This window comes from Pan paniscus, chromosome 9, assembly GCF_029289425.2.
Source record: "Pan paniscus chromosome 9, NHGRI_mPanPan1-v2.0_pri, whole genome shotgun sequence".
NCBI classification, from domain to species: Eukaryota; Metazoa; Chordata; class Mammalia; order Primates; family Hominidae; genus Pan; species Pan paniscus.
This window is the reverse complement of record NC_073258.2, coordinates 21,166,981-21,178,980: the sequence shown is the minus strand read 5'-3', so window position 1 is coordinate 21,178,980 and position 12,000 is coordinate 21,166,981. Positions and strand designations below refer to the sequence as shown.

Below are 12,000 nucleotides of genomic sequence, written 5' to 3'. Positions count from 1 at the left end.
CTGGGCTGTGCAGGCTCTGACCATGCACCTGCACTTCACCTCTTTTGCCTGTATGAGGCAGCCTTCCCAAGGACCGACTTTTGGAGTGGAAAGAAGGAGTCATGGGTAGTGGATATGCCCTGGTCATCCCATGGAAGAGTTCAACCTTCACTTGACTGGAGATATTCATGCCATCACAGTTGCCAATAATTTACCAGCTGCTGGCATCGACCCAAGGATTCTGCATGAAAATGCACAGACAAGGCTCTGTAAAATCGGCTGATTGATTTAATGAATGGTGTCACAGAATTTTCAGAAATTCTCTGATTACTTGACTAAAAAAAAACTGGGAATAAATAAGACAGATCCAAGCACACTGACAGAAGAGGAAGTGAGTAAATTTGCCTGCCTCGACACCGACCCTTCCACCATCGCATGGCAGACAGTATTGAATAAAAATGACCGATTTCTACAAAAAAATAGATGTTGGCATGGATACAGTGATCTACACTGCCGGTGGGAATGTAAACAAGTACAACTACTATGGAAAACACTGTGGAGATTCCTTAAAGAACTAAAAGTACAACTACCATTTGATCTGGCAATCCCACTACTGGGTATCTACCCAGAGGAAAAGAAGTCATTTTACAAAAAAGATACTTGCACACACATGTTTATAGCAGCACAATTCACAATTGCAAAAATGTGGAACCAACCAAAATGCCCATCAATCAACAAGTGGGTAAAGAAACTAATATATATATGATGGAATACTACTCAGCCATAAAAAGGAATGAATTAATGGCATTCTCAGCAACCTGGATGAGATTGGAGACTATTATTCAAAGTGAAGTAACTCAGGAATGGAAAACCAAACATCATATGTTCTCACTGATATGTGGAAACTAAGCTATGAGGATGCAAAGGCATAAGAATGACACAATGGACTTTGGGGACTCAGGGAGAAAGGGTGGGAAGGGGATGAGGGATAAAAGACTACAAATTGGGTGCAGAGTATACTGCTCGGGTGATGGGTGCACCAAAATCTCACAGATGTGGTTTCATTGCATCTTTCATCAAAACTGTCAAAGCACCGGTCACCCCCAAATCATCAGTGTCACAGGCTGCCCGGTTTTGTCACAGATCACCACTAAAGAACTTACTCATGTAACCAAACACCACTTGTTCCCCAATAACCTATGGAAATAAAAAAATTTAATTAAAAAAATACAAACAACTGATTTCTACAAAAAATAACCATCAGGCAGGCAAACACAGAGAAAGGCTCCTCTTGGAAATGCTGTTTGACATCGTGGTGGCCAGCGAGATCATGGTGGTGCTGGCCCTTATGAACAGCCTCTCAGACATGAAGACATGGCTGGGAAGGATGGTGGTGGCCATCTGATGCAGACCCTGGAACGGACACCTGTATTCATGCACGTGGGCCCTTTTGCTAACATCACCCATGGCAATTCTTCAGTGTTGGCTGACAAAATTGCCCTGAAACTGGTTGTTGAAGAAGGATTTGTAGTGACTGAAGCTGGCTTTGGTGCTGACATTGAAATGGAGAAATTTTTCAACAAGTGTCAAGCTTCCAGCTTGGTGCCCAGTGTGGTTGTGTTGGTGGCAACGGTGCAAGCTCTGAAGATGCACAGTGGCGGGCCAAGTGTAACTGCTGGTGTTCCTCTTAAGAAAGAACATAAAGAAAAGAACATCCAGTTGGTGGCAGATGGCTGCCGTAACCTCTAGCAGCAAATTCAGATTGCTCAGCTCTTTGGGGTTCCCATTATGGTGACTCTGAAGGTCTTCAAGATCCACACCGGTGCTGAGATTGACTTGGTGTGTGAGCTCACAAAACGGGCTGGTGCCTTTGATGCAGTCCCTTGCTATCACTGGTCAGTTGGTAGAAAACGGTTGCGGACTTGGCTTGGGCTTTGAGAGAAGCTGCAAGTAAAAGAAGTTGATTCCATTTCCCGTATGATGTTCAGCTTCCAATTGTGGAAAAGATAAGAACCATGGCCCTGGCTGTCTATGGAGCCAAAGATATCCAACTCTCTCCTGAGGCACAAACCAAAATAGATTGTTAACACTCAACAGGGTTTCAGAAATTTGCCCATCTGCATGGCAAGGACCCACCTTTCTCTGTCTCACCAACCTGACACAAAAAAGTGTGCCAAGGGACTTCATTGTACCTCTCAGTGATGTCAAGGCCAGCATAGGTGCTGGGTTCATTGGCCCTTTGGTTAGAATGATGAGCATCGTGCCAGGACTGCCACTTCCCCTGCTTTCATGACATAGACCTTGATATGGAAACAGAACAAATTAAACGCTTGTTCTAAGTGAACAAGGCTTTCATAGGAATTGATTCAGGTTCCTGAAACAGACTCCTCCTTGCCTTTTTGCTGCAGTTAGAGAAGAAACTGAATTTTTAAAATGTCCTTTATGCAATGTTGGAGAAATGGTGAAATAGGTCAAGGATTTCTTCCTCATTGAAGGTGTATCCTATTCACAACAGAGTATAGTGTTCAGCAAAAGGACCTCCACCAAGTCTGAAAAAAACTAATTTACTTAAGTTTCAATAGAGTTTACATTATTTCTACTGCTTACACTTTAGAATGTTAATTTTATGGGACTAAGGGATTAAAAGAGTGTGAACTACAAGGTAACATTTTCCACTCTTGAGTTTTCTTTCTTTTTCCTTTTTTTTAAATTATACTTTAAGTTTTAGGGTACATGTGCACAACGTGCAGGTTAGTTACATATGTATACATGCGCCACGTTGGTGTGCTGCACCCAGTAACTCACCATTTAACAGTAGGTATATCTTCAAACGCTATCCCTCCCCACTTCCCCCACCCCACAACAGTCCCCAGAGTGTGATGTTCCCCTTCCTGTGCCCATGTGTTCTCATTGTTCAATTCCCACCTATGAGTGAGAACATGCAGTGTTTGGTTTTTGGTCCTTGCAATAGTTTGCTGAGAATGATGGTTTCCAGCTTCATCCATGTCCCTACAAAGGACATGAACTCATCATTTTTTATGGCTGCATAGTATTCCATGGTGTACATGTGCCACATTTTCTTAATCCATTCTATTATTGTTGGACATTTGGGTTGGTTCCAAGTCTTTGCTATTGTGAATAGTGCTACAATAAATGTACGTGTGCATGTGTCTTTATAGCAGCATGATTTATAATCCTTTGGGTATATACCCAGTAATGGGATGGCTGGGTCAAATGGTATTTCTAGTTCTAGATCGCTGAGGAATCACCACACTGACTTCCACAGTGGTTGAACTAGTTTATAGTCCCACCAACAGTGTAAAAGTGTTCCTATTTCTCCACATCCTCTCCAGCACCTGTTGTTTCCTGACTTTTTAATGATTGCCATTCTAACTGGTGTGAGATGGTATCTCATTGTGGTTTTGATTTGCATTTCTCTGATGGCCAGTGATGATGAGCATTTTTTCATGTGTCTTTTGGCTGCATAAATGTCTTCTTTTGAGAAGTGTCTGTTCATATCCTTCACCCCCTTTTTGACGGGGTTGTTTTTTTCTTGTAAATTTGTTGGAGTTCATTGTAGATTCTGGATATTAGCCCTTTGTCAGATGAGTAGATTGCAAAAATTTTCTCCCATTCTGTAGGTTGCCTGTTCACTCTGATGGTAGTCTCTTTTGCTGTGCAGAAGCTCTTTAGTTTAATTAGAACCCATTTGTCAATTTTGGCTTTTGTTGCCATTGCTTTTGGTGTTTTAGACATGAAGTCCTTGCCCATGCCTATGTCCTGAATGGTATTGCCTAGGTTTTCTTCTAGGGTTTTTATGGTTTTAGGTCTAACATTTAAGTCTTTAATCCATCTTGAATTAATTTTTGTGTAAGGTGTAAGGAAGGGATTCAGTTTCAGCTTTCTACATATGGCTAGCCAGTTTTCCCAGCACCATTTATTTAAAAGGGAATCGTTTCCCCATTTCTTGTTTTTGTCATGTTTGTCAAAGATCAGACAGTTGTAGATATGCGGCATTATTTCTGAGGGCTCTGCTCTGTTCCATTGGTCTATATCTCTGTTTTGGTAGTAGTACCATGCTGTTTTGGTTACTGTAGCCTTGTAGTATACTTTAAAGTCAGGTAGCGTGATGCCTCCAGCTTTGTTCTTTTGGCTTAGGATTGACTTGGCAATGCAGGCTCTTTTTTGGTTCCACATGAACTTTAAACTCTTGAGTTTTCTACTTTGTCTTTGAACAGAAAATAATCATGGACTTAGAAAACCAAACCCACACACAGAGTGGGATCAAGCCATTGCAAGCCCTGAAAGACCCTATGATCTACTTTAGTTTTTAGTTATAAAGCCTCACAAAACAAGCTCACGTTGCTTGATATTGATACCTAGGCCCATAATAAATTGTAAAAGTTCAAAACAGCAATTACTTACAGGAAGTTGAATGAGATGGGATATGATGAGAGAGGCAGATATGTATTAATAATGGGACAGAGGCCAAGAAACATCTCAGTTAGGGATCGTGGCTCAAACAGCTCTGGCTTCTGGTTTGCCTGCAATCCTCATACAGGAAATCACACGCTGTCTGCATCTTCATAAACCTGGGTTGGTTGCCAGTTCTCATTCCAGCTCTTGTAGGCATCTCCTAAATGACACAACACAGAATAGTGCTCTGAAGTCACGGAATCCCAGAAAGGCTCTACCCCTTTAGCAAGGGGCAGCTCTTTATCTTTGGACAGAAGAAGGAGGAAAGGTAAGGGTATGTACCAAGAACTCTCTTCTTTCCACAGCAAGTGATTGTTTCTGCTATAAGTTCACAAACCTGTGTTTCCACCTTGGGGTTCTGCATACAGAAGTTCATAAGTTTCCTTCAAGAAAAGGCAGGAGACATGAAGCTTCCTTCTAGAAACTGAGTGCTGGCAGCCCAGACTGCGGGAGTTTCAAATGGGGTCAGCAGAGCTTTCTCCCTCTGATCCATCTCTCCATATCACCCCCTTTATTCCAACTATTCAATCTGCTTTCATGGAGATAATGATGCTTTTTAAATTCATTTAAGGAGCAAGGGGATATGCAGGCATTCCTTCCTACAGCTGAGCTGTGGTTAAGGGGTCTTATTATTTTACTTACTTTTCAAAGTTATTCTTCTTTGCCTATCTGGAAAGGTCTAAGGAAGAAACAGATGGTCCAAAATGAAATAAATGAGGAGTGTTTCATGAGGGGACTATGTACAAAGATGGACAGGGTTAAGGGGAAAAGACAATGCCTAGGGAAGCACCCTAAATGGCAATGGTGTAGCACTACTTCCTCCCCTAAGCTTAAAGGGACAGGGAAGGAGCAGTTACCATTGAGAGCACAGCCATAGCCATAGCCATAGCTGTAGCTGTAGGGTTGGGAGAGGATGAGCAGGCAGGTGGAGAAGCCCTGCATCACCAACACACAGCCACAAAGGCAGAGGCCCAGGAGGTGAAAATTCCAAATCACTCCCCTCCTGCCTTCCAGTCTCCTACCAGTGTCTCTCAGTGTCTCAGTTCAACCAGAAACCAAAAGGAAAAGAATATCACTGATGAGGTACAGAGAAGCCACCCTCTTGGGATGTCAAACAGGGTAGAGAAGATTGGGAAGCAAATCCTCATGGCAAATGAAACTATCCCTCTCACCTTTTTATATCTTCCTCCTACCTCCTGGGGTTTTCTCTCTCTAAATCTCATTGAATCATGTCTCATTTAATCTCTATCAGAGTTATTTTTTTATGTTTGGAAATTCTTTCTCTATTGTCGATTTTATGGAGAAATACCTGCATTTATCAAAATGCCTAGGAAATGAAATGTAATTTTAAAAAGAGAAAACATATTCCTTTTTGTTAGAATGTAAGTTTGGCTGCTCTAAAAGAAAACACGAAGTAGGAATATCTTAAACAAGAAAGTACAGTTGTCCCTCCATGTCAGTTGGTTCTGAATCCCTAGATTCAACAAACCACAGGTAGAATATATTCCAAAAAAAGGAGGACAGGAGTAGCTGTATAGGTACTGAACAGGTACAGACTTTTCTTTCTTGTCATTATTTCCTAAACAATACCATATAACAATTATTTACATAGCACTTACATTTTAATAGGTATTATAAGTGATCTAGAAATAATTTAAAGTATAAAAGAGAAAGTTCATAGGTTATATTCAAATACTACATCATTTTCTATAAGGAAATTGAGCATGGGCAGATTTTGGTGTGTGCAGGGGTTCTAGAACTAATCCCCTGTGGATACCCAGGAGTGACTGTATTTAAGACCTGAGCTGGAGGCTCCAAGGCATCAGACATTAGGACTCCAAAAATTGCTGCTCCCTAATGTCTAGAGAGTTGCCCTCATTCTTGTGGTCCTACTGCCTGCCAACCACCTCAGCATTCCAGCCTGATGGAGAAGGAAGAGGGGAAGGGAAGGCTGTGCTCCTTCTATTGATCCCATGAGCCAGAACTTGCTTACATCACATCTTCTTACTTCCCATTGACCAGAACCTGGTCATACAATGTCATCCAGCATCCAGGAAAACTGGAATGTGTGTCCTTGTGCTGCTTTTAAATGCTCAGAATTGTTGTTTGACTGAAAAGGAAAATGGATATGGGGCAATGGAGTAGGCTCTAAAGCTCCTGATTATCTCAGATTCTATGCTCACATCAAGATTTTTCAGGAGGTCCTCAAAAATAATGATTAATGAAGCAGAAAACAGTAGAGAAGTCTCATGCAGGGCTCCATGGACCAGGAGCTTATACTGGATCTGCTCTTCATAGTGTGATCTCAGGAAGATCCTTTGATTCTTTAAGCCTCAGCAGCTTCTTGTGTCATAGGAGGATATTACAATAGATGGTCTTTGAGGAACACATGATAAATGCTGGCAATACTACAGTGAACCAGAACAGGCATAGCTTAGTTTTTATGGAGCTTCAGGTTTTGTGAGGAAGACAAATATATCATATCCTAAAAATAAGCGGACAAACTCTTAATCTTAAGTGTCCTCAATGTGGTTAACAGAGGTTCTGGTTTTCTGTTAATTTCCTTTTCAGTACAACTAAGGCTGTGGCAGCTTGTATCTCTAAGAGAGCTCAGGATGGATGCATCCACTCCTAATGCTCCTTTGTACTCCCAGAGGAGGGTGTGTCTTCTTTCCACCTGGAGGCCTCCAGCCCCTGTGCATCCTTGGCATTCCAGAGCAAAGGCAGCCTTTGTGATGCAGAAAGGAGCTCCTCAATTTGTTCCTAATTGGTTTTCACTCAACTTTATTTGGTTCCCTATTTGATTTGCTTCTCATTCTCTATCTGGAGTTTGTTTAGGTTAGCTTTTTTTTTTTTCAATCCAAACTTTTGACTGCCAACTTGGGTTAAATTTGAGAGTCATTCCTCTGCCTTCCCCCTCTATCATGTATAATAGACATACAGTGGTGCTGGGTCCAAAGGGCTGGTGAAAAGGGTAGACCTTGAGGCAGCTCTGCTGGGTCCAAATCTGCACTTTGTAAGGCCAGGGACAAATAACTCACTCTTTTTGTGCTCTAATTGCATTCTCTGCCATATAGGAATAATACTAACTCTTACCTCCTAGGCTCTTGAGAGCATTAAGACAATCCCTAATAAACTCTCAATCAGCTGCTGTTTTTCAGCCAGATATGAGCTAGTCCTGTTTCACCAGTTGAAATCTACATGAACATCTCTTTTTTCATTCCAAGCGCTGAACTCCTATTTCCTCTCATGGACTCCTCTCATACAAATGTTTGCATCAACAGAGAAAGTCTACCAAAGATCTCCTATGAGACAGAATCAAGTTGTTTTGCACTGTGTACACCCAGCGGAACACTTAGGAGTCCTCCAAAGATATTGCTACATTTCAATTACCTCTTTCAGCGGCACTCAGACCTCACCCACGCTTACTCTTTCCTCTTCTATATTGCTGAGCAGTTCAGCTCAGACCACACCCTACCCCAACACTGTGTACAAAAGAGATTCTAGGGGCTCAGCAAAGCCACACTGAGTCCTCATTTCAAAGGCACATCAGTAGTCAACTTCAGGTATTTGGGCACATATCAGTAATGCCTTTTAACACAGACAGAACAAATAAAATTCTGATGAATGAAATTTTTACATCTCATTATATGTGTGTGTTCCAATGCCTTTAATTGTGTTTTTATTTTTATTTTCCTTTTAATCCAAAGCTATCACTACCATTAGGCTCTTCATTCATGCATTTATTCACTGAATGAATATTTACACAAAACACAGTGTGCTTCACATGGAGCTAGGCACTGGGGATATAAAAGTGCTCCTCTCCGTAATGACAGACACACACTGAGCCATTCCTAGCTCACCAGGCCCAGTCATCATCACACTTGTCCTAGCAAGACGTCACATTTTCCTCATGTAAATAATGCCTAACCTTCATTTTCATCCATGATGACCACTTTTATCATGAAGGTGTCCACTTCTTTATCCAAACTCCTACACTCGAGAGAAAATTTCTGACCAGGACCGAGTAATGCTTGGATCCACAGCCCTGGCCAGTTGAGTGGGGATGTTTTCATCATAATGTTATTCCCATGTCAGTAGAGAAATTGTGTTGCAATAGAGAGAGCCCAGGCTTTAGAGTCACCAAGAACTGGATTTGAAACTGGAGTTCAGCACTCCTCACCTTTTGACAGGTGGCTTATTCTCTGCAAGCCTGTTTCTCTCCTCTGTAAAATGGCGACAATAATTCTCATATAATAGAATGCACGTGAAATCAGAGATCACACAACTGCTGATCACATCTTTTTTGTGTTCCCAGGGGCACCAGACTAGGGTTTCTGTGCATGGATCCAACCATCCCAGCCTTGGGTACAGAACTGACATCAATCAATAGGACTGAGGAGACCCATCTTCAACATTGTGGCATGGAGATCATGATCCTCATGTTGCTGCTCCTCATCGTTGACCTGGTCCAGCTGGCAGGAAATGCAGTCATTTCCTCTGGCTCCTGGGATTCCGCATGCACAGGAACACCTTCTCCCTCTACACCCTCAACCTGGCCGGGGCCGACTTCTTCCTCTGCTCCCAGGTTTTAGAAATTGTGAATTTCTACTGTGACTTTTTCCTTTCCATCTCCACCTATTTCACCCCTGTGATGACCTTTCTCTACTTTACAGGCCTGAGCATGCTGGGCTCCATCAGCACCAAGCACTGCCTGTCCATCCTGTGGCCCATCTAGTACCGCTGCCGCCACCCCACACACCTGTCAGCAGTCGTGTGTGTCCTGCAATGGGCCCTGTCCCTGCTGCAAAGCATCCTGGAGTGGATGTTCTGTGGCTTCCTGTTTAGTGGTGCTGATTCTGTTTGGTGTGAAACATCAGATTTCATCACAGTCACGTGGCTGATTTTTTTATGTGTGGTTCTCTGCGGGTCCAGCCCGGTCCTGCTGGTCAGGATCCTTTGTGGATCCCGGAAGATGCCCTTGACCAGGCTGTACATGACCATCCTGCTCAGAGTGCTGGTCTTCCTCCTCTGCGGCCTGCCCTTTGGCATTCAGTGATTCCTATTTTTCTGGATCCACGTGGATTTGTCACGTTCGTCTAGTTTCCATTTTCCTGTCCACTCTTAACAGCAGTGCCAACCCCGTCAATTACTTCTTCATGGGCTCCTTTAGGCAGCTTCAAAACAGGAAGACTCTCTAGCTGGTTCTCCAGAGGGCTCTGCAGGACACGCCTGAGGTGGAAGAAGGCAGATGGCGGCTTCCTGAGGAAACCCTGGAGCTGTCATGAAGCAGATTGGGGCCATGAGGAAGAGCCTCTGCCCTGTCAGTCAGACGGCACTTTGAGAGCAACACTGCCCTGCCACCTTGACAATTATATGTGTTTTTCTCATCTTTGTGCCTCAGAAATGCCTCAGTGATTCCCTCAATATCTTCAAATAGTTTTATTTTTAATCTCACATTTCTAGTTTTACTCAGAGAAATCATTAATTTGAAAGTACACTGTTTAGATCCTTCTTCATATTACCAACAAATTTCCCCTGTTATCTTCCATTAAATTTTTCTTACTGAAAACTTTCACGTTCAACTTTTATGGGAATGGAAAGAATTCCTGTCTAGAACTGGAAAACCTTTTTTTTTATAACTATTTCCTACTGGACAGTATTGAAGGGAAAATTCCTTATCTTTCTCTCGGACTATGTTCACCTAAAAACCATGTTCCCTTCTATGATTAGGGGTATTGCTGCAGGGAGGAAGCTCATTCTGGATAAGTGAGTTCTGCTGCCTCTGAATTTCATTGAATTCTCAGATACAGGGGAAAATAATGTCCTTAGAGACAGATTCTCTGTATTCATAAAAACAGTCTAGGAAATTGGTTTTATGGAAAGTCCTGTGCTGTCATTTGTCCATGGCACGGTGACATGTTGGCCTTGGTTTCAAGTTAAGATAACCACAGCTCCTTCCCCTTGAGAACTAGTAAGTGCTTATTTAGCTTTCCTGGACAAAGGGACGAGTGTAGAGTCTACAAATATGCCCCATGAGTTCTAATTTGGCCATTTGCAACCTCAGTATTGGTTTCAATGTAGAAATTATCTTAAAACCATTTATTATTTGCTGACAGATTCCTTCAATTGTACAGGAATTCTGGATACTTCCCATTTTTGTACAAGTTGTTCTGGCTGTAACTTTCAGTTAGTTTCATGGCCAGTCACTATCAGAAGCAAGATTGAAGGTATTTGACCTTTCCATGATAATGTCAATTACAGTATCTAGATAATAGCTTAGCATTGCAACATAATTCTGATACATGCTGCAATACAGATGAACCTTGAGAACATTGTGCCAGACACAAAAGAACAATATTGTAAGTTCAAATTTTTCTGGTATCTAATCTAGGAAAATTGATGAACACAAAAAATAGATTAGGAGGAACCTGATGGTGAGGGATGGGGAGAATATGAAATCATTATTTAATGAGCACAAAAATTTTTGTTTGGTAACAGTTACATCTCATTGGCAATGTACTTCATGCTACTGAGTTATACACTAAAAAATCGTTAACGTAGTAAAACGTATGTTACATAAATTTTACCATAATTAAAACCATTTCATTATGAAAATTTAGGATCAGTACAAACTCAGGACTCTTCTCTGCCATTAGTTATTCTTTCCACAGGTAACTCAAGCAGACAGAAGAGACCACCAAGAGAAGATGGGACATCACAGTGGGCTCTGTGCTGCTCACAGGCAGTGAGGATGCCCCTCAGATTGACCCTCACAGAAGGGAGCTGACAAATGCAATTTGAGTACTCAGGAGACAGTATAAAGTAGCTATGAAAGTGGTAAAGAAATCTATTGTTTTCCATTTTTCCAAAAAAAAAAAATGCATCGATGGCTCTTATAACACTGTTCAGCATATAGAACTCAGGCCTTCTGAATCCAGATTGATTGCTCTTCCAGGCCCAGCTCTTTGCTGATTCTGTATCCTATATGTGCACGCTTGATTTATAAACACCATAGTAGGACTTAGCTGTATGTGAGGGTTCTTGCAGGTCAGAGGAAGCAGGAAGACAGTGCTTGCAGCCAATGCTCCAGGCATGGGGTTTAGATGTGATGTCATCAGTTCAGAATGGGGGTTACTAGGAGAGTCCACCCTGAGAGTTTGTGGTATCATCAATTGCACAGCTTCAGCTAACAATTTTGTCCATAATGAGGAGCACTGGAGAGAAATTTCACCTGAAAATTGAACCAAAGACTGTTGGCTCTCTCTGGGCAACTGGTTATTTTGATTTCAGTAATATTCCTTTTTCTTTTCACTGTAAGAATACTTTAAGCTCATATAAGATATCATATTATCTTCTAACCTATATGCCAAGTTTACAAACTTCTTTCAGGCATACCCCATGTTCTCATTCTTGGTGACTTCAGTATCCATGGAGGTAGTCCATACAATGAACTGACCTTTCAGTTGTTTTTTAACTTTTCATTCTCAATGAATTGTAGACTAATAAGAAGTTACAAAAAAATGGAGAGTTCCTGTATACCCA

The 12,000-nt window shown here is 41.8% G+C and overlaps 2 pseudogenes; both read left to right on the top strand.

Moving 5' to 3' along the window:
• The first annotated feature begins 560 nt into the window (after positions 1-560).
• On the top strand, positions 561-2,318 carry LOC100972131 (monofunctional C1-tetrahydrofolate synthase, mitochondrial-like; annotated as a pseudogene).
• Positions 2,319-8,798: 6,480 nt separating this feature from the next.
• LOC100972352 (mas-related G-protein coupled receptor member X3-like) lies at positions 8,799-9,761 on the top strand (annotated as a pseudogene).
• The last annotated feature ends 2,239 nt before the right edge of the window (positions 9,762-12,000 follow it).